Genomic DNA, 24,013 nt, shown 5'->3' on the forward strand with positions numbered 1-24,013 from the left:
CATTACCTTCTCATTGATAAAGCCCAGGAGGCAGACACCCCTACCCTGGGCCTGAGGTCTCCAGGTCCCTCTATAGCGTCTCTGAGACCCCTCTATCAGGCATCAATTTAGAAATTGGGAGGCTTACTCTGTCTGGGCCGCCATAATAGAATGCCATAGACTGGGTGGCTTATGAACAACAGAAATTTCTTACAGTTCTGGAGGCTGGGAAGTCCAAGACCAAGGTGCTAGCAGGTTCCATGTCTGGTGAGAGATTGCTTCCTCGATGGCTATCTTTTTCTATAACACCACATGGTGGAAACGGCAAGGGAGCTTCCTTTTGGCTTCTTTTCTAAGGGTACTACTAATCCTATTCATGAGGGCTCTGCCCAAAGGACCTAATAACCCCCAAAGACCCCACTTCCTAATACCATCACTTTGGGGGGTTAATTTCAGCATATGAATTTTGGGTGGACACAAACATTCTGACCATAGCAGAGCTATAAAGGACTCACTGGTTAGTGGTATCAAATATGCACAAGCGAAACGGTCATTCCTTTGTTTTCAGGGGTGAGGCAGTGCTACAGCCTTCTATCTGTGTCTTAAACTGGCTTGCCTGCCCTCCCTATTGTTCTACAATGTGCTTGACCTTTCTTCTGATTGGTACGCAGGATCTGCATAACTTAGGTGTTCCTTTGATCTTTTGATGATGAACACTAGAGAGGATTCAGGGACTTTGGGATGGTGGGTAGGAGCCAGCTACAGGAAGGTCTAGAGAAAGCTTTCCAGGCGGATGGAATAGAGGATGGAATCTATAGGACAGGAATGACCTTGGTGAGTTGAGGAAACAGGGGCCCCAAAAGGCTGGAGCACAATAACTAGGGCAGAAAGTGGCATAAAATGAAGTCAGGGAATACAGCTGGGATCAAACTACAGTTGGGGTGAAGACAGCTTGGAGTCTAGGGTATTAAATCTGAGCTAGGGTGGGCTCCTGGAAGAGATAGGAATGTCCCTGTCAAAGCCCCAGCTGAATACTGCAGAACAGGAGAGGTGGTGAAACAAGAAAACCCAGGCCAACCTGGCTGAAACCATCTAAATGAAGATGATGTCGGGTGAACAGAAGGAAACATAAAGACCACTAGAGTGCAACACAAGAGTGTCAGTGACCTAAAGAACCTTATTAAGAACACACCAACCTCTCAAACCTAGACAAAGGAGGGTGTCTGAGAGGATATTTAAACCACAAACCCAATTCAAAGCTGCAGACTGTTTTAAGAGACTTCTCTCAGGAGGACTCTGGGGGGCATCCACCTCTGAGGCTGGAGATGCACTTCCCCACTGTTATCTATAGAAAAATGGAAAATCTTTTACATTGTCAATGGAGTACATGGAAGTTTACTATTCACTAGCTCAGGGATTGTCCTCTAAAAATTTATAGCTTGACTACATAGAGTTTTAACTGATTGTCTGATGGTAGGTAGGGTTGCAATGGAGCATAATGAACTGAAGGGTAAAAAAAAAAAAATGCTGGAATATACCATCACCTGCTAGAATCCAGAGTCCTAACGAGCTTCTATATAATTCTAGTCTTAACTGTTACACTTGAGAGAAAATGATATAAACCCCGTACATGTTTTCAAATGTTTGTTACCCCTTCTGTCCAAGGTTTCTGTACTGTTGCTACCTTATACCAAGTCACTATCATCTCTCACCTGGATTATTAAAGTAACTAACTACTTAATCTTTCTGCTTCCATGCTTGCATCCTTACAGGCCTTCCTCAAACAGGAGTCTGAGTGTGGATCTTCTAAACACTAAATCAGGACTTCTTTTTCCCAATAATGGTGGGCTACGTTATTTGGATCGACCCTATAGCTGAAAACAACCTGAAACAGGAAAACTGAACAAAATATAAGAAGTATTTTTTTAAGATCAATGAAGAGATGACAAAACAATAAGGAATTGTCATGCCAAAAAGTAAAGGGAAGACTTAAGAATGGGTAAGAAGGCATGGGAGCCACTTCTGCCCTGAAGGCACTCTCATATTCCCCAAATTAGACCACTTTGACAGCGTCATGAGTCCCAGGGTACGAAAATCAGAGGCACAGACTGGCCAAGTAGGGAGTCTAATAATAGACTGTGGTGAGCAGGCTCTAAGGTATCTCCCACCCCACTCCCAAGTGTAAGGGAAGGGACTTCCGACTTTAATCTTACCAAGAGAGTATGGCAAAGTGATAGAATGCCATTCCCATGACTGTTACGTTATAAAAGTGTCAGTCTTGTTAGTTACTTGGTCTTGTTAGTAGACACGTGGCAGAGAACTTAGGGCAGCCTCTAGCAAGAATGCCACAGATTAAAAAAACCCACTGAATCCCAACAAATACAAAGGGAATCAACACCTAGAGTCATCATAATCAAACTAGAATACCAAAGAAAAAAAAGAAAAGCTTAAAAGCTGCTAGAGAAAAGGATAAATTATGTTTAAGAAACATGCTTAGTACATGGGAGACACCTATTATATATTTGTTAAATGAATAAACAATCACACATTACTTGGGAGCTCTTATGCTTTACTAGCTCTGTGACTTATGTCACTTGACTGCTTTGAAACTCAGTCTCCTGATCTTCAAAATGTAGATAATAAAACCTTTATAAGGATGATTATGAGAATTATATTCCTGGTGTAATTAGGTGCTTCAGTTCTGCACAGGCTCTCTCCCAAATTTGTGTTTCTGGTCTATTCTATGCAAATTTATTCTCTAGATCTCCAGTTCCAAACATCTATCTTGAAATACTTCTATATCTAAAACATATTTCCTTCCTTCCCTTTTGAAGGGCTGGAGGCTTCAGAAAAACAACTCCTATTGCAATAACATCTGTTCAGCTATTGGGGTGGGGGGAAGGTGAGTGAACAAACATTTAGCTTAGGATGTCCCTGATAATTCCCCTACCTAAATAATACTCAGTAGAATTTTCCCAAACTCTGTCATGATAAGGGTTCCCTGAGGCAGTTGTTAGTAATACAGTTTTGGGGTCTGTTCCTCTGAACAGCAGGACTCCTTAGGTTTAGGGTAGAACCGGGAATCTGACTTTTTAACAAACACCCGGGTGATTCTCACCTTCGTAGAATAGTAGGACTATAGCTAGGAGGTGAGGATTAAATAACTGGCCAAGCTACTGATTAATCTGAGTGAACAAATATTTCCTGCTGTAGGAAGGGGGAGAATAAAGTACAAGTAAGAGGCTGGACCTGTGAAGGTATGGATGTAACATGGCTCATGTCTGGACAGGCTCACTAACTTAGAGACATATATGTGCATAAAATATTTTAAGGCAAGAGGCTAGGCTACCATTGAATGGCCAATAGCATACAAAATAGGAGTTCTGATGGTAGGGGACCTGAGAAAGCTTTGTAAAGGAAGTACACTCTAAACTAGACTACTGTCTAGACTTCCAGAATTTTTTCAGGTGAATTATAAATAGGAAATGGAATTCTAGGAAAGAAAAATAGTTTTAAGCAAAGGAATAAAGGTATAAAATGCCCAAGTTGGTTCTAGTGAAAGCAAGAAAACTGAGCTGTTCCTTTCCTAAGTACAGGGGAAATACCTGGACAGGAAGGTGAAAAAGGGCCAGGTGGAAATGAACGAACAATTTGAAAACATAGTGCAGAAGATCTTACAAGGTTAGGGTTGAGAGGATGGGTGGGCAGAGGGAGCAGAAACCTGAAAACCCTACCATGAGACTAGGAGCCTCTGAGTCAGAGAAAACCCAAGATGAGGACCTCTGCCTCAGGACCCTGATCCTCACACCTTGAGAGAGGCCTTACTGACCCCATAACTGACAGGCAAATCCTGAAACTTAAGCCCCCAAATGCCAAAACTCACTAATCTACCCCAGTAGTGAGTAGAGACCCTGTGATCCCCTCCTGGGATTTTAAATACGTCCCTGCCTACTCCAGTCCCTCCCCACCTACCCTGCACCTTTCATGTGTTCAAAAGTCCTGGAATGCTTTTTGTCAACAGTAATTTCCTCTGCCCAGAATGATTTTCCCTACTTTATTTGACTAACTTATTCATTTGTCAGGTCTCTGTTTATATACTTCTCACTCAGAGAAGCCTTTCCTACTCACTTGGTCTAAATGTCCTCCACTCCTCTGTAGATGCCCTTTGAATTTTTCTTCATAGCTCACACAAATACTTAAGATGACATTCTTATTTGTGTTTGTGGCTCTCTTCAGTCACACAGTAAGCTCTGTGGCTGTGTCTGCTTCCCTCCCCATTCTCTGCTCAGTACCTAGCCCAGGGCAATCTCTCACCATATTTATTTTAAAGAGACAGGGAAAGGGACTCTAAGCTTCTCCAAGAGCCTCTGAATTCTCCAGACCCTAATGCCTTTCCTGCCTCCTTTTCCAGAGCTTGTGCCTGGGTTCGAATCCTGATGTCAGTATTTACCAACTGGGACACACTGGACAAGTGGTCTACACTGCTTAAATCTCAGTTTCCTTTTCCTGTCAAATTGAGAGGACAGTTCCTACCTCACAGGGTTGTGAGGAGGATTTATAAGAGCATCTAACAGTAAAACATCTAACAGTATCTAGAAAGTAGTGGTTGATAAAAGTTAGCTGCCATTATTACTGTTGCTAATAACAAATCACCTCTAAGATTCAAGCCATCGGGCTTTTTTCCACAAGAAAGTTCTCCTTTTATTAATATACCTAAAGAGGTCTTATAAATTGGTAAGAAAATGCAAAAAAAAAAGTGGATTCCAGAATTGTAAAATCACAGAAAAAAATGTTGAACATTTTAAATATATATATTATCAGAGTAGAGAGGAGGAGAGAAAGGGGCACAGTCTGAGTCTCAGGTACTCCCACATCTTAAAGTTCTTCCCTCTAGTGTTGGGGAAGAAGGAAAAGCAAACAGGCAAGTGCCTTCTTCCTTGATGGGGTGATGCTTTTGTGTTCCCTTCTCTGCAGGAGGTTTCTGCTTCTCTGGCTGAAGCAGCTTGCCACGATGCCCTCTGAGTGCTGGCTCTTACAGAGCACACGTGTGGTTCTTGAGAGGTCACATATTTCTCTACCTCTTATGCCCATTAAACCACTCCCCCTTTCCCCCGCCACAAGAAATTCATGTCTGGGACTCACCAGTGATGTCTCATGCATGCAATCCACGAATTCCTGTGTGGCATTTGCCATTGTTTATCCATTCCATGCCTTGGAGTACTCCACTCTCCTAGAACACTGCTGTCACTGCTGCTAGGGTTTCACTAGCCAGGAGCCATGACATTTTCCTCCAAATGTAGGGGACACCCTACTCCTGACTCCATGCCACACAGATCCAAGATAAATGGGGTGGTACTGTTCTCCTGCGGGGATTCTGCAACAGCCTCCTCCAAGAAGATTTAGCTGCTAAAGAACCTAAAAGTACTCCCCCGGAAGTGGCCTTTGAGCATGACCAGGGGTGAGTATTGGCCTTCCGATCCTCCATGTCATTCCATTTTTCCCTCTTGTCTGTCTTCAACTTATTCCCTTCAGTAAGAGTCAGCATCCCCTGGAAAGTTGTTAGAAATGAAGACTCTCAGGCCCATCCCCAGACCTTCTAAATCAGAACCTGCATGTTAACAAAACCCCCAGGTAATTACTCTACACACTCAAGTTTGAGAAGTACTGAAACATAGGATTCAATTTTTGAATTCTTCCTCTCTAGTTATTCAGATCCAAGTTCATTTTTAGCCCAAGGAGCTGAATTTCCCCCTTTTTTGCATATGCTGGTTATTGTACAGGAATTCCTTGGCTGCTTGAGCCCATGCAGTCTCTGCTATGGTAGTCCTGCAGGGATTCCATGTAAACAGCCTCACATCTGCTCTTTACAGGTACCCTAGTGATTTAAAAAATCACCCATCCCAGTATGATAGGTTATCATATACAGGTAAACGGTAGATTTTGAAGGAATGTTGAAATTATCGGCACCTGTAACTCCGTAAGCCCCTCTTCATCACATATGTTTTAAGATACTTGGAGATATTATGCAGGGAAAAATGATGGTAATGTGCCTATTGCATTAGTAAATGCACCCACTCACTGTGGTTAGAAATAAATAGCATAGCTTACACTGAAATTGTGTATGCACATGGTCCTTGAAGCTAATTTTTTCCTCAACCTATAACTTGTATCAGAGATTGGTTTGAGGACATTACTGCTCTCAGCAGAGAGACTGACAGGGGCTCTAGCTGTAGCTGGTGTCTGCCTGCCACTCCCAAGGTGCAGTGTTTCTGGAATTCACCCAAAGGTTCCTTGGCATGCCTCCTAGGATATAAGTCTCAGAAAATACAAGGAACTGCCTTGTGAGTGACTTTTTAGAATTTGTTGCATCTTCGGTATGGTTTGATTTCTCCATGGTTTTGACCAGTTGGATGAACCAGCATTGTTGTTGGGTTTTTTCCTCCTCTGGTAAAGCTAGCTCTAGAACTTCCTGTCTGAGGAATCTCATGGAATATTCAAAATAAGAAGACCCCCAAAGAGATGTGAAACCATGCTATTATTTTCCTGCTTGGCTCCTGTGTCCTTTGTGGTTGACAAGTTTCTTAAAGCCTGCAGGGTGTTTTTCCAGCTTGGATATGCTTGGATGGAAATTTCTGAAGTCCTACAGAACCTTTTTAGGGCAATAGTGGTTGGCTTATTAGAGGTTGGGAAAGAGGCTGTCTGTCCTCTTTGGAGCAAACTTGTATAGCCATTATGTTAAAAAAAAAAAAAGAAGAAGAAGAAGGTAGCCTTGATAGGGCGTGATCATAAAACAGCTTCACTTTCATTCCTGCTCTGCTCAGAAGCTGGTTTCTCCGGTAGGTCCCTGTAGTTTTTCCAGACACCCTTAGAAAAAAAAGTCACTTTTAGTCATAAAATAGTCTCATTTCAGTCACTGAAATGTCCAGTCCCATGTAATAGTTAAAACTCTGAACTTCATTTGAGGCAAATATTTCCCCTTCCTCTACTTCCCCAGCCAGGCTGATTCAGGCTGGAAACCTGGCATGAGGGAGAGGCAAGTAGGGGCCAGAGGAGCAGAGTGGTACAGCTGGCTTGTTTGCTTTCCCACCTAATGCTTCTACTGCTGCTCCTCTACTCCCTCTAGGGTGTGGGTCCTACAGGACTTGGGGTGGAGGTAAAAGGAGGAAAGAATAAGAGGAAGAAGGGCCTTTAGGGGAACTGAAGCGCTTGGTGGTGGTGTTCCAGGACCTCGGTGGGTGTTCAATACAGACTCCTCTTACTCAGAACTTAAGTTCCAGGGACAACACTGGATGACAACGCCGCCTTCTGCTCGCCACTTGCTCTGCTGGCTTCTGCATTTGATTCCAGCCCCTGTTGCATAGCAGCCTCTGGTGGGAAGCCCACCTGGGCAGGGGCTCCTTGAAAAAACCCTCATGCTTATATTCTCCCTTCCCCCATGCGACCCACGGGGTGCAAGCTCTTTTCTGTTCTGCGTTTAGTGGTGTACACACTCCTCATCACGGACTCTAGCCACGGCCTTTTGCTTTTAATTTTCCCTGGCATGGGTCGCATACCAGTCGCTTTGGCCCTCTCAATTCTAAGGAACACTGTTTTCCAACTAATCTTTGAAAGCCCTTTCTCTGGAGACTTGAGATGAGGAAAGGCTCAGCCTCCCAGGGAGGCAGTGGGGAGGGAAGGCCACAGTGGTTCAACTATTTTTTCCCAAAGTCTCTTTTCAAATTCCTCAAACCTCAGACCTTGAGGGGTTGAGGAGTCGGTGTTAATCTCAGGGTCACAAGACTGTCACCAACTAGCTGCTTTGCTGGTCTTGTAGGTGGTCTTACAAACTGCCTTGAACTAAGGGGAACTGTCACTATTTTCTCCTTTTCCCTGGGCCTCGGCTGCACCCGGCTGCATCCAAGACATCTCTCATTTTAACATGTGCTTTCTAGCTCTAGCTATGCACCCTCGGGATTTCATTTTAAAGCCCCCGGAGGAGAAGGAAGCATCTCTACCTTTTTCGAGCATTATTTTAAACATATGAGTGACAAGTTGCCTTCCTTTTTGTCTTTCTGTCCTTATTAACAGTTTATTACAGTATTTTGGGGGAGGATTCCTTTTTTCTTTTTTTTAACCACTTAGGAATGAGATTGGACAATTTACCATGACTCTGAATTGGGCTTCAGAGAAATAAGAGAATCCTTCTATTTTTCTTGTTGAAAGCCGTTTAAGGCAAATACTTTTAGATTTATGGGTATTTTCGTTTTACGTTGGAGCTGAAGTTGGGATTTTTAAACAAATTCAAGTTTAAAAATACATATTTTAATTTTCAGCTATTCACATCAGGATTCAGAAGTATGGGAGAAAGGTGAAACATGGGAGAAAGGTTGTTGTTGTTGTTTTCCCATGTGAGTGTCCAGGCTGGTGAAAATGTGGGTGCGAGGTAGGAGTGCCTGCCTGTTTAGATGAAAGCCATGGGGCTAGCTGGGCTTGGAGGAGGGAGGTAAACATAATTCTGGAGTAATGAGGTGGTGCCTGGGAGTGGCTGAAGTATAGGCCGGTCCAGTAGGACCATATCTTTCCTAGCATATGGAGTGGCATCAGCATCTCAATCTTTTTTTTAAAAATTTTTTTTTTCAACGTTTATTTATTTTTGGGACAGAGTGAGACAGAGCATGAATGGGGGAGGGGCAGACAGAGAGGGAGACACAGAATCAGAAACAGGCTCCAGGCTCTGAGCCATCAGCCCAGAGCCCGACGCGGGGCTCGAACTCACAGACCGCGAGATCGTGACCTGGCTGAAGTCGGACGCTTAACCGACTGCGCCACCCAGGCGCCCCTTTTTTTTTTTTTTTTTTTTTATTTTCTTCAACGTTTATTTATTTTGGGGACAGAGAGAGGCAGAGCATGAACGGGGGAGGAGCAGCGAGAGAGGGAGAGAGGAAGACACAGAATCGGAAACAGGCTCCAGGCTCTGAGCCATCAGCCCAGAGCCTGACACGGGGCTCGAACTCACGGACCGCGAGGTCGTGACCTGGCTGAAGTCGGACGCTTAACCGACTGCGCCACCCAGGCGCCCCTCAATCTTAATGATAACCTTATACAGGAAAAACTTGGAGCTTCAATAATACTATCCTTCCCACTACCTGATTCTAATTCTATTGGAGCTATTTACAGTTCAGAGCTATTTACAGTTCATAGCAATGCAAAACACCTGACACGGACAGCACTCCCCACCCCCTCTACACACACAAGGGATTTAAAGGGATTCCCCTTTAAACTGGTTATAACGTCTCATCTGCTTCCTCATTAATGAGTTAAAGAAAACCATTAAGGGGCACCTGGGTGGCTCAGTCAGTTAGGCATACGACTTCAGCTCAGGTCATGATTGGTTCCTGAGTTCAAGCCTGCATCAGGCTCTGTGCTGACAGCTCAGAGCCTGGAGCCTGCCTCAGACTCTGTGTCTCCCTCTCTCTCCGCCCCTCCCTAGCTTGCACTCTGTCTGTCTCTCTCTCTCTCTCAAAAATAAAACATTAAAACAAAAGAATCTTTAATATGCATACGTGCAGGAGAGTCATACTTTTATTTTGAAAATGACCTTTTTACAGTTTTGGAGGTCTTTGCCCAAAAGGCCCAATGGATTCATCTGACAGAGAGCCAGGTAAACCAGAGAAGTGCACTTCCTATGGGCTGCTTAAGCCTGAGCATATCTCTTCTTGGCTCTTGGAGGTGTATCCAAAGTGACAGGGCATCTTTGCTATTTTCCTAATTTAAATTTTCCTCTTTATTAATTTATGTTTTGGTTTTGGTTCATTTATAGCCAGTACTCATTAGTAGCAGCAGTGATGGGAGAATCTGCTCTTACGGTCTAACCATTGGTGATCTTGAAAGGGCGGGCCTACGCCGGCCGACTCCATCTTGTTCTGTGTTCTCCACCTTGAGTAACCTCCCGCTCACCCGTTCAAACTTCCTGATCAAAACACACCCAGCGACCTGCGTAACAGGACTCCGACCCTTCCTCAGCCAATCGGCCGAGGCCACGACCCTTCCCCAGCCAATCAGCTGAGGCCACAGCCATTACCTCACCAACTGCCCCTAGACCCCTATAAAACCTTTGTGCTTTTGAAACTCGCTCTCTCTCCCTGGTATCTCACCGCTGCGTCAGTGCAGGTAGGGGATTGAGCTCGAGCTAGCTCGAATAAAGGCTCTTTTGCTTTTGCATCGGACTCAGCTCCCTGGTGGTCTTTGGGGATCACGAATTCTGGGCATAACAATCTTTACAACTGGGTTAATGGATTATAGAAATCTATTCTCTGTTGGGTGAGAGACAATCTGGATTGTTAGTCCTTTTCTTTTGTTTGTCAGTTTTGAGCCCCAATCAAGAGTCACACTGTGAAGGCAATTTTCATACCAGGCCTGGTAGAATTTGGGATTTCTGCATTTACTTTTTTTTCTTCAGACAGAGAGAGAGAAAACGCAGGTAGGAGACAGGAGCAGAGGGAGTGACAGAGAGAATCTTAAGCATGGAGCTTGACATGGGGCTCAATCCCACAACCCTGGGATCATGACCTGAGCCAAAATCAAGAATTGGACGCTCAACCACGGAGCCACCCAGGTGCTCCTATATTTATTACTTTTGACTGAAATTTATCTCTTTATCTGTCTCTGTATGTGTATGTGTCTGTAGTTTAGAAAGGTTTTCATCTCTCATTGTATGACTGTATAATATTTTCCACCACTAGAGGTATTAATATATTTGATTACAAAGAGTTCTTTTCTGATTGGCTAATAGGGATAAATATGTGCATAAAGCAAATATTCCTAAAATTCTCAGAAAGCAGTGAAACTAAACTTCTAATACTTTAAAAGTGCTACATTAAAATATATACTTACACCAACTCAATAACATTTTTAAAATTCAAGTACACAAATTTATTTTTTTTTTCAACGTTTATTTATTTATTTTTGGGACAGAGAGAGACAGAGCATGAACGGGGGAGGGGCAGAGAGAGAGAGAGGGAGACACAGAATCAGAAACAGGCTCCAGGCTCTGAGCCATCAGCCCAGAGCCTGATGCGGGGCTCGAACTCACGGACCGCAAGATCGTGACCTGGCTGAAGTCGGACGCTTAACCGACTGCGCCACCCAGGTGCCCCTAAGTACACAAATTTAAATACATCTTCACAAAATGAAATTAGTTTAATATTTGGGGTTTAATAATAGCTATGTTTTCTCTGATTTATTAGTGTTAAGTATAATTCCTAACAGTATTCTACTTGGATACTTTTTTTCTAAGCTTATACAGATTTTACCGATCATCAAATAAGTTAACATTACTCATAATCCTTAAGATTATGAAAAAGGAAATTTGTGCATAGCTAAAGTGAATCATTATTCTTAAAAACGTTTTATTTCAGTGGTAATTTTGTTTTGTACTGTGTCAGCTTAAAGATAATTTCCAAGAGCTTTAGGTAACTTAAAACTTAAGCTTTGTGTGTATATGTTGGAAACTGTGGGGTGGGGATAGGGGGGTCTTAACTATCAACACTTACATATTAGAAATTGAAATTGAGAAATATTTATTGAATCACTTGAAGATAGCAAAAATGAATGCACTGCATATTAATAACATCTTAAGAATATTATACAACTAGTTCTGACATTGCAGATGCCCTGAGATGGATCTTATAATAACATATAAGTTTGTTCCAGAATATAAAATGAAGACCATAACTTGGAAATTTACCACTTTAAAATGTACAGTTCAATAGCATTAAGTATACTCACGATGCTAAGTAACCGTCACTACCATCCATCCCCAGAAATTTTTTATCTTCCCAAGCTGAAACCCTGTACCCATTAAACAAAACTCCCCAGTTATTTTCATTTGTTTGTCTGTTTTGAGCCCCACTCAAGAGTCTTATGCCCACTGAGAAGGCAATTTTCATACCAGGCCTGGTAGAATTTGGGATTTCTGCGTTTACTTTTTTTTTTTTTTTTTTTTTTTTTAAGACCCTAGCAACCACTATTCTACTTTCTGTCCAGAAATACATTTTATTTGCTTTGGTTTATAAAACCTGAGTCTGAAAAGCTGTGAAGTGTGTTAAAGTCTTTGCAAAGTTTGCCCAGTTTTGATGGTCTCGTTTCCTTGGTTTACTGTTTATTGCCTTCTCCTCTAACATGAAACGTTTTCTTCTGTGTAAACTGTCTAGATTGCATAAGGTTGTCTTAACAGAATAATTTTCTGTGCTTTATGTTAACTTTATTATGTTCTTGATTATTTTTAAAAAGCAAACAATCTCCTTACTTAGGAAAGAATTAAGGTTCTTTACAGTCACACTTATTTTTAGATGTTTTGTTGTCACTTTGAAATGAAGCCAACCATTGTTTCTTAGGTACCCATGATCCTATCGTAAGTGTTGAAATCTCCTGACAACTTAATGGGTTTTGCCTCCCTAAAATCCAAAGATTTGTTCTTTTAACCTATAAAAGAGAGGTGTTAAATTAAAGATAATTAGGTTTTATTTGTTATGTTATTCTTTGAGTTTCATGGAAAGACTCATTCAAATCAGAAAAGATGCTCTGTCTTCCCTAGGTTAGATTTATATAGGTAAAATAGTATTACTATAAATATATTACTATAAATATTATGGGAAGTCCCTGAAGATTTGTCAGTGTTTCTATTTATCAGCATCCTGATGGTGCATTGTCTCATGTTAGCAACAGGAATGTGGTGTGACCAGTCATAATTTCAGTTATTTTAAATGGTTACTTACTTGGAACCTCACTTCTTTCATTTGGACCTCACATAGAGACCACTGGTTTTCATTTAGGGATAAACATCAGACTTATCTATAGGGTTTTTATTAAAATACTGATGTTTAAGACCTACTCTGAATCTCTCAATATTGTTGATACATTTCGTGTATGTTCTTAGTATACTGCATATATATATTATGACTCAGGAATTTTGCATATTTCAAGAATACTTCCTCTGTAAAAAAAAAGCGTGCTCATCTGTTATTATAAATCAAATGTCATATTCACTATTATCTTTGAAAATGGCCTTAATCATTATATGTATAGACATGTTGACTAAAGCTTTATTTTCTTGGATACCCCTTTGTTTTGCATGACATTGAAATAACCAAAATTCTTTGTCAGTTGCATCAGTCTGGTTATGAACGCTCTTCTGTAATTGACATGGTCATTTTAAGTCTCTGGCATCTACAGATAGTTTTATTACTCAGATACTTCCCCAAAGGCTCTGCAGTGAGCTGCAGGCCAGACAAGAGTTACATCTTCAACAAAGAAGCATGATCTCAGAGCCCATGGAAAAGGACTGTACTGGATACTTTAAACTGTTGACACTCTGAAGAATAGATCTTGGGTACAGGCTTCTGACGTCATTGCCTAAACAATTTTAAGACTGTACAGTGGGTTAAGTCAAGATTTCCAGAATTCTTTGTAGTCAAGAAGCTGATAGGTTCATGATACTGCTAACCTAAGATCCAGAAGAACAAGACTTAATTACACAGGACTGAATGAACTGATAAAAGATGATTGTAGGTATTTGTTTGGAATGTTGTTGATGTTGTTTTAATGTTGTATTTTCTGGATATAAAAGGAAGCCCTTTCTCTTATGTAAGGTATCCAATAACCCATAACAATTTAGTAGATTCTGATTTTGTGAACTAAAATGGAATATTCTTAAGTGATATTCTCCCTGCCTGACACCCCCTCCCAAATCCAGAAACGTTTATTACACGTACTTACTTTTAGATGGTAATAGAGTTATTTGCATAGGTTCAGTAAGAATCTAACCACCTTTTTACTGGCCCTAATTGGAAAATTTGGTATGCAACCAAGGCCTTGTCTGAAATGTCATATTTGAGAATGACCCTTATTTAATGGGGTACTACCAGCCACTACTTTTTCCCCCAAAACTATTTTAAATTTTTTTTTTCAACGTTTATTTATTTTTGGGACAGAGAGAGACAGAGCATGAACGGGGGAGGGGCAGAGAGAGAGGGAGACACAGAATCGGAAACAGGCTCCAGGCTCTGAGCCATCAGCCCAGAGCCCGACGCGGGGCTCGAACTCCTGGACCGCGAGATCGTGACCTGGCTGAAGTCGGACGCTTAACCGACTGCGCCACCCAGGCGCCCCTCCCCCAAAACTATTTTAAAATATTGCTTTCAACTGTCCACCCCAAATTATGAAGTATGAACTAGGAATTTACATTTTCTTCTTTGTAAAATGGCTCTGCTTACAAAATATTTTCTTTTTTTTTTTTTTTTTTAATTTTTTTTTTCAACATTTATTTATTTTTGGGACAGAGAGAGACAGAGCATGAATGGGGGAGGGGCAGAGAGAGAGGGAGACACAGAATCGGAAACAGGCTCCAGGCTCTGAGCCATCAGCCCAGAGCCTGACGCGGGGCTCGAACTCACGGACTGCGAGATCGTGACCTGGCTGAAGTCGGACGCTCAACCGACTGCGCCACCCAGGCGCCCCCAAAATATTTTCTTAATAACATTGTTAATAGGTTACTCATTTCCTTTACTTCGGACACAACATTCAACATCAGCTGTTTTCCATCTCTTGATTCTTTTGGATTTCTCCAGCTTTCCTCCATGCTTTTTACATAGGAAACAAAAACTGTTACCAAAAATACTTGTTTTACATTTAGGTCAGTCTGTGATTTATGAAGATTAACTGTTCAAAGCAGTGCTGTTATTCCTGTCTCCTTCCTTAACATCCTTCATTATGGACACAAAGCCCAGTTCTAAACAAAAATTCTTCCCCATCTCTGTGAAATACTCTCAAAATGGACAAGCTGGACCAAGTAGAGTAGTGGTTTGTGATACAGTGTGAAGATGCAGTCCTTTATCATGTATATGTCTGGTGATATATATATTAAGACCATAACACTTGATATGAAGAAGCACTTTGAAGAGATTTTCCCCAAAGAAGACTTCAAATGTTCAACACCTTATTGCAGTCCACAGAGAAAAAGGCCAGCTGGCATGGCTTATTCATGAAACTTCCAAATATAATGAAGGCAACTGTCTCTTCCAAATTGAGAATGAGCACCGCCTCGATGAAGGACATCCCTTGGACACAACCAACATCAGGTGTGTAACATGCATTTACTCCTTAGATATTACAGAAAAATACTCTGGTTCAGACCATCTTTCTGAAAGATGTAGAGATGGAAATGCATAGGATATGTCCAGCTTAATTGTGATGGGCATTTGGATCATCAACAGATACGCCTTCTGTATCATGTTTAGAAAGAATGTGTTTCACCAAAGCTTTTGCACTGTTCCTTTCCTCTTGAGAGAAACATTTCACAAAGTTCAGGGGTGATACAGCTAGACTCTGAACTTTTACCATGAACAGTAGGGAGCAATCCCTGCATCCCAATTCTCAAACTTTTTTCTTACTATGCATTACTTCCCAATTGGGTGATATTTCACGGGTCCAATTTACCATTGCATTTGTAAGATTTTCTTTATGCTTAAATCTTTTTTTTAATGTACTGCTTTAAATTACTCAATTTTGAGACTCAGCTCAATGGTCTCATGTTCCTGTCATTGAGGTAAATCTTCCTCCACAGATTTGACAGGAAGATTTCCCTGGAGTAGGCAAAGATTTTCTAAACAGGACACAAAAGCAATCATCAGTCACAGGATGGTCCATACTCAAGAATCAGAACAGTGCTAGAAAGTGGCTCAAATTCAAAATTCTCATGTCCTGAAGACCAAAGTGGTGGTTTACAGGTCCTCCCTGTTTGTGTTTCATATTCCTGCTGAATGATTTTTGGAAGTTTTCTGAAGATTCTCTGTGGGAGGGAGTTTACCACATTTTTCACCAGGAGCACTATGGACAATTGGTCGGCACTCATTTTGCCATTTTTGTTAAAAGTTTCAGACAACCAAGGGCAGGTTGAGGGTCTCAATCTATCTCTGTCTCAGGGGAGGATTGCACCCTCCTCAGACCCCTGAGGCTGACTTCTGGATGCTCCAAGTCTGTTTTCGGTGTCCCCAGCCACCAAGCAGCAGCTCTGTGGAGGACAGGAGGCCTACACCATCATCAGTCACCCCATTGCCAGGCCCCCTAGGTGGGCATGGCCACTGGGACGAGAGATGAGAGGCTCCTTGTTGACCTGGGGAAATTGTTGTTGCCAGCTGTTGACCAGTCACTTTTATAGAAGGTTGACTTTATGGAGACAGTGCTGACAAAACCCTCCCAGATAAACTGGTTTACAAGTTCCAACCTTAGAGCTGGTAAGGGAGTTTATGTTCATGGTAGGCCAGGAGCCTGCAGATTCTTTGAGGACTTTGAGAAGAGAGGAAGTCATCCAAAATGGATGGGTACTATAGAAGTAATCTGGTGGATAAAGTTTCTTGGACTTGGCCTCCTAGCCTCAGGACAGCAAGTAATAGAGACTTTTAGAAGTCCAACCTAAGATTCCTTATGGAAACAAGAGAGCAAAATTTAAAAAGGCCTTTTGGTAAATATTCTTACTGCACCTATGTAAATAATCAGGCCTAGTGTAATGAGGCCAGACTCATTTTATGATCAAGAATCTTTAAGATTCTTTTTAATCAAAAGTAGGGAAATTGTAGGGAAAAATTGTGCTCCAATGGAAAATTATGTGTGGTCATTCTAAAGCTGATTGTCTGATGCTGATTATGTAAATTATAGATAACACACAGAAATGCCAAAGAATTCTTATCCAAAGACATGCAAACAAATTCTGTCCAGGAAAGAAAGAACTGAAAAACCAATTTTGGCTCTATTTGCACATCTCTTACAATTTTCCAGACCTGTTTGTTCTTGGGATTCTCCTTTGACCTGGTTGTAACACACCACTAGTTTCCTCATGAATAAGCTAAATAAAATTTTCATCAATTGTTTTTTTAATACCTGCAAGAGAGTCATGATTTACCTGCTTAAAAAATTAACTTTTAATGCCTGCTTTTAAAAATTAACTTTTAATGATTTAAATCGCCATTTAATGGTTGGTCACGTGTACCCTCTGTCTTTGCGTCAGCCACAGAGGGCCTAGAGACTTTCAGACAAGTGTCAAGAGACTTTTGAGACAACCCGGTTTGGTGACCTTGTAGCAACCTAACACAGAAACTTTCTAGAAGCTTTATGGTGGCAGCCCTGTTCAGAAACTACTTAGTGTTTTTTCTGTTCTACTGATTGAGGTAGGCTGAGACTTCTTGGCAGTTATTGTCCTGGACATTCAGCTTTCTTAAAAAGGGCTGCTTACACTCCAGAAGTATACTTCAGAGAGAAAATACAAATTAAAGATCCTCATATTCTAACTGTCACAGACAAAGCAAGGTAGTGCTGAAGCAACTGCCACATGGGAATTTATAAGTTTGTTTAAATCAAAGTCACAGAAAACTTCATTCTTGTGCCCAGATAGCAAGGTAGAAGTATGGTCAAAGAGGGTGGAACTATCCTTTACTACCTTTTGATGACAGAGTTCCTGGTACCACTTCCCTACTTCAACAGAGGCTGGCCAACAGTCTCCTGACTTAGGGTGCAGCTAAACTCAGCAGGGCCCTGGATAACCCTCTCCCACTTAGTTATCCTTTGATCAGAAGGGCAACTGACTTATTTTCCTTTTTTTTTTTTTTAAGTTTATTTTGGAGCGAGCACACAAGTAGGGAAGGGACAGAGAGAGAGGGAAAGAGAGAGGGAGTGAGAGAGAGAATCCCAAGCAGGATTGCCACTGTCAGTGTGGAGCACGATGTGGGGCTCAAACTCACAAACCATGAGATCATGACCTGAGCTAAAGTTGGATGCTTAACCAACTGAACCACCCAGATGCCCCTCCATTTATTGATTTTTTATTTTTTATATGAAATTTATTGTCCAATTGGTTTCCATACAACACTCAGTGCTCATCCCAACAGGTGCCCTCCTCAATGCCCATCACCCACTTTCCCCTCCCTCCTACCCCCCATCAACCCGCAGTTTATTCTCAGTTTTTAAGAGTCTCATCGCTTGGCTTCCTCCATCTCTAACTTTTTTTTTCCCCTTCCCTTCCCCCATGGTCTTCTGTTAAGTTTCTCAGAATCCACATAAGAGTGAAAACATATGGTATCTGTCTTTCTCTGTATGACTAATTTCACTTAGCATAACACTCTCCAGTTCCATCCACATTGCTACAAAAGGCCATATTTCATTCTTTCTCATTGCCAAGTAGTATTCCATTGTGTATATAAACCATAATTTCTTTATTCATCAGTTGATGGACATTTAGGCTCTTTCCATAATTTGGCTATTGTTGAAAAATGCTGCTATAAACATTAGGGTACAAATGCCCCTATCCATCAGCACTGCTGGCTGTATCCCTTGGGTAAATTCCTAGCAGTGCTAACCCTCCATTTATTTTTTAAATCAACTCTTGCTCTCTCTGTAATAGTAGCCTGGTATATCAAAAGAGAAATATTTCCCTTCAAGTGAGGATTATCTTTAAGAATCACAAGTAACACATGGTAAGGATTTTCGTTGTTGCGGGGATGATTTTATAAGTAATTCTAGTATATCCAAGTTACTCTACTACAGTGCTTAGCACCTGTGTCCTGGAATATTATACCCCTTCCTTCAGTATATAAGATACCCCTTCCCTAAGTATGTAAGATGTGCATAGCCTGCAAAGCATTTGCGTAAGGCTGATTCTCAGGCAGTACTTACCAGGGGAGGAACTTTTTAAGCCTACCAAGAGAATATTTTGTAGGGGTTCTTAGTGGTATTATGTTTCCGGAAAAAAAGATGACCTAATGGGGATATATTTGCTGAGCCAACATGGTTATAATTAGTTATGGTAGTTTTTTAAAAGAACTACGTATTTAGAATTCACATTTGTGATGTGGTTTCTCTTTCCCTGGCAGGGCACATTTTGAACAATGTTTACAGAATCCTTTACGATTCTGGAATTCTGGACATTCTGGACATGGAAAGCATTGTTGAATTATACTCTTGCCATAGGCTCTGTCCATTACACACCCACACTCACTATGTTCATAATTCTTGGAACTCTTGGAATTGGTTCTTCATATAATCTTCCATAGCTGTTTTCTAATTTGGACATTAGGTAAAGTGCATTGTACTCCCTGTACAATGACTGCCAGAAGTGAACACTCACAGGTACAGTTTTATAAAGAAACTCTGATAATAAATTTTGGGATATTAGAAGGCCCTGACTAACTTTTGAAGGAGTAAAGCAGACGGAGGTGAAAAACCAATTTCACTAACAAAGCTTGGTTGGAAGTACATGGCTTAGATATGTGGCAAAAGTGGACTCCCCATTCCCAAACTCTGGAACTAGATTTACCTAGTTATGGTCCAGCCTGAAAACCCATGGAATCAAACACAACCAGCAAGGCTCCTACTCACCACCAATGGGCAGGACCCTAGAGCGAAAGGGATGTCAGGGCCAGGCATACATGCCCAGTTCCCTCCCAAACTCAGTTAACTCACATAAGGAGGAATAAGGCCTAGAGCTGGAGGGTTTAGGGAAAAATTCCTTCTTCTGAAAACCAGAGGCATGGGAAAGAAATCTTCCCCCACTAACAATGACTTTTCTCAATTTTCCATAAGTTTATTTTCCCACCAAATTAGATGATCCAGAAACAAAGGACTCAGTCATGATAGGTTGTATAGCAAATTGTTAATAATGACATGCTCACAGTACAACTTCTCATTTTTCCCCCCACTTTTGACTCACCTGTTAGAAAAGCCTTGTGCTAAACAAAGATGCTTTGCGGGGGGTTTCTTCCCTGCGCTATAATTAAAGTCTCCCAAATTGTCAAAATTGTGCTAGCATGCCCTTAGCCTTGACAGTAGACTTGCCAACTGCTGACTTGGGGCTTTTATAACTGTCAGCCTTGACTTGCTCCCAAGGTAGCTCTCACTTCTGGGTTTGCTTGGTAATACTCTGATACTTAAGGACATGTTAGGAAGATCCAGCTCTCTACTGAGGGATGCATGTTTTGGTAATGACAATGATCGTGTACATAGTCAAGCAAATCCTGAAGCCCCAGGAGGGCACATATTATGGTGAAATATGTGTGAAGTGCAGGTAGTCTGAGCTGTACAGAATTCTTTCCATTCTTCCAGAAGCCATTATCACATCATCTATGAACTGACATAGAATATATTAGCCATCTCTGAAATTGTATGCAGGGAGCCTGGGTGGCTCAGTCAGTTGTGTCCAACTCTTGATTTCAGCTCAGATCATGATCTAACACTTCATGGGTTTAAGCCCCTCATTGGGCTCTGCACTGACAGTGCAAAGCCTGCTTGGGATTCTCTCTCCCTATCTCTCTGCCCCTCCCCAACTCATGCTCGCTTGTGCACTCTCTCTCTCTCCCTCTCTCAAAATAAAAACTTTTTTAAAACTTAAAAAAAACAAAATTGGATGCAATATCTCAGGGGTGACTCAGGACAGGCTTTATTTCTATTTTTGTGTATATGTTTATTAGTATAGAACATGTATACTATTTACAAATATTCAGATATTGAACATTCATGCCCAACATTTTTCTTCTAGGATGCACAATCAAGATTAGAAAACATTGGGATATATCTTCAAAACATGAAAACATCTTGCTAGTGGGTTTCCCAGTCTTCCTCACCAAATTTGTATCGGGAAGGTTTGACCATTATGCTCATTTAGCCCACCATTCAGAGCATGCATGCCAACCTGCCTCTGATTGTATTCCTGAAAATTTGTTCTCTGAAAGGACTTTTTTTCTGATTATTTATCTATTTCTAATACTCAGAAAAATGCTTGGCACATACTAAGTACTCAATAGTTGTTGAATGAATCTCATAGTGGTTTAACTCAATATCCTCACAATATAGCCCTTCATGGTTTAGAAATGGAAGCCTCATTTTTTACAGCATGGATTGCCGATTAACATACTTACCTAGAGTTATATAAAGTTTCTTTAAAATGCTAGGCCTCAGAGGCAAACCATAAGAGACTCTTAAATATAGAGAACAGACTGGAGGGTGCTGGGGGGGATGGGTTAAATGGGTGATAGGCATTGAGGAGGGTACTTTTGGGAATGAGCACTGGGTGTTATATGTGAATGATGAATCATTGGTTCTACTCCTGGAGCCAAGACTACACTGTATGTTAACTTGAATTAAAAAAAAAAATGCTAGACCTCATAAATCTTGTTAGTTCCATACACTTTGACAAGAGCCATATTGAGTTCTATTTATTCAGGATGGGTAACCAGGTTGATTTGCCTGAGACTGAAGAATTTCCTGGATCCAGACTTTTGGTGGTAAAGTAGGGACAATCATGGGAAGACCAGGATGAGTCAATCACTCTGGTTCCACTGGACACAAAGTCCCTATAAGGACTGTTAACTTTCCTCATACAATGGACAATACACAAGCAGGAGCATATGAACATTAGTTTTCTAAGCATCCTAGAAATCAGGACAATACAAAATAGCCCCAGGGTGGGGGTACACTTATGCTTTCCTCAGTCCAAAATAGTATGGTTTAAAATCAACACTCAATCTTCACTACCCACCACAGCAGTGCTTGGTCTTGTTCACAAAAGGATAAGACTTGTGAATTCATGACTATAGTGTATCCTCTTCCCAGACTGTGAAACGAGGCATAGGTTAAGGACATGTTTATGACCACCCAACAAAAGAGCATCCCAAGGGTTCCAGAGGCGATAGGATAATGGCATACCCAAAAATGAACTGAAGCAGGAGATGCCCCCCCTCTTTTTTTTTTTTGTAATGGGTCATGCCCAAATGAACAATACACTAGAAACCTGAGTCTGTTCACATTGTGAGAACTAACCAAAGGTCTGTTGTAATGATGCTCCAAGATGATTTGTTTCACAGGGTGTGGGTTCCTATAGCCATAGGAGTGTGGGGGAGAACAACCATTGACTCAAGCGCAACCTGGTTCCTCTGATCACAGCAAAGCCATCCAGGAAGTGGTACCTAACAAGATGCCTGGCAGGCATGGCATGTTAGATAACCCCTCAACTGTGGGCCAAGAAAGCATAATCTTTGATGGAAAAGAAGTGGCAATGAGAGGAATGATAGAAGAGCTATGTTTCTGGTTTCCAAGTTTACATACAGCCATAAGGATGGTGCAGCATAACACAATAAAAGGGATCAGTATTCATTTGCTCAGGGCCATCTTGTTGAGACCTGACTCAGTATCCATGTAATACTGACTCAGAGCCATGTAAAAGATGTGAGTGATACCCCCTTATCAGAAAGGCCTTGGCTTCTGACACCTTCAGGGAAGATTAAAGGTTTATATGCCCAACAGCTTCTCACCCTAGATCACATGTTAGACACCCCTAACCCCCTACTCTGGACACAGGAGGTGTTTGGTGCTCACTACCTGACCAGAAAAATGTTTTTATTTGTCCTCTGTTCACCCCCATTCTTCTTAACAGTACCTAGTAAGTTTGAGAACACATCTGCAACAACAGTTGAGTTACTCTAACATTGAAATATGTACTAGATAAGTTCCTACATGTAGCTCAACTGCCATCCCCAACAGAAGAACAATGATTTGTTTGACTCTCTCCAATCCATTGCAGCTGAATGTAATATTCAGGACTTATTTACCTGTGGGTTTTATTTTATCTCTACCCCTCTTGGACATCTGGGAAGTTAAACAGAAATAAAACAGAAATATTCAGTAGCCCCAGTATGATCTATATAAGCCTTTTCCAGTGCTTAATGCTTTCCAGAAATGTATCTCCCTCCAGATATCACTGAGTTTCCCCTAAGCATTTCAGTACTTTTCATCTCAGAAGCCCTCTGTTTCCTCCCCTGGGTTTTGGTTGAGCTGGACAATCCAGCAAACCAGGCACTATGATGGTGATGTGGCTGTTTTGACACAACAGCTACAGTTGTAAGAGGCACAACTCTCAAGTGGGCATGAGGCTCTGTCTTAAAATCTTCCTTGTTACATTCAGACAAACTGCTGACAAGTCTGGTCACATACACTGGCCTTAATGCTCTTTTCTACATCACTAAGCCCCCTTTAAATTCCCTCTGTGATGGTGACGTGTATCTACACTAGATCTACACCTTGTCTCTTTCTGCCTTCTGTGTAATCACGCCCAAATCACAATCATAAAGCATTTAAAAATTTTTAAATACCTCTGAAAAATGCATATATATATATATATATATATATATATATATATATATATATATATATACATACTCTTGTCTTTTTGTTTCTTGCCCTGGAAAACACTTCTTGCAAATAATCTTACATACTTTTACTTACTTTTATTTCGTTTTACTGGTGGCTCTGATATTGTTTGTTCATCGGTGCCTTTTTGTTGGCACATCCCAGAACCCTGTAGCATCATAATAAAGACTCAGGTAGGTATCCTAGTAATGGGTACCAGCACTTCTGAAAAGAAAAAGAATAAAATTTCCCCAATTCCTATGAGACTACTTCCATACACACCTGAGTTTTGTTGTTGTTGTTGTTAATGTAATATCATTGGTGGAGCAGAAGTTTACCCTAAATTAACTTTGCATCTTTTTCCATCATGCACCATAGGCAGAGGAATAGGCTATAGAGTCTTCACTGAAATAACTGGTTCCATATTACTGGATGCCAGATTGAGTAAGGGATTCATTAGAACTGACAGTAAAAACGGTTCAGTTAATGCTTCAACACAGTCTCTTATATTGAATGCTGTGGAGAAAGAGCCATAAGAAAAAATAAATAAACCAAACTCTCTACCAAACAATTTATCTGAATTACAACTTAGATCCTTATAATGTTTTTGTGAATCCTAGGCAATGTCTTCTTTGTGAGTCAAGAATAAGTAAAACTTAAAGCTCCCCCATCTCACCATCACATACCAGGGAAATATTTTTCACCCAATTTTTAAACTGTATGTATCCATGTGAGGAACAGTCTGGGTAAGGCTCAATCAACTGTGAAGTTTATCAGCCTCAGCACTATTTTTTAATTTTTTTTTAATGTTTATTTTTGAGAGAGAGAG

The 24,013-nt window shown here is 41.1% G+C and overlaps 1 long non-coding RNA gene and 1 pseudogene across 3 annotated transcripts in view; both read right to left on the reverse strand.

Annotated features, from left to right (window-relative positions):
- The window catches only part of LOC123601293, a 109,960-nt gene that overhangs the window by 15,944 nt on the left and 70,003 nt on the right, over positions 1-24,013 (reverse strand). Inside the window, exon 3 of one of the 3 annotated variants that reach the window (XR_006714033.1) lies at positions 23,281-23,409. The exons of 1 other annotated variant lie outside the window; for it this stretch is intronic. This is a non-coding gene — a long non-coding RNA (uncharacterized LOC123601293). Of the gene's footprint in view, positions 1-5,121; positions 5,287-23,280; positions 23,410-24,013 lie in introns of those variants that run through there. One more of the 3 variants, XR_006714035.1, reaches the window with a different exon arrangement.
- Positions 14,482-17,669, reverse strand: LOC123601290 (annotated as a pseudogene).

Source organism: Leopardus geoffroyi, chromosome D1, assembly GCF_018350155.1.
Source record: "Leopardus geoffroyi isolate Oge1 chromosome D1, O.geoffroyi_Oge1_pat1.0, whole genome shotgun sequence".
Lineage (NCBI taxonomy): Eukaryota > Metazoa > Chordata > Mammalia > Carnivora > Felidae > Leopardus > Leopardus geoffroyi.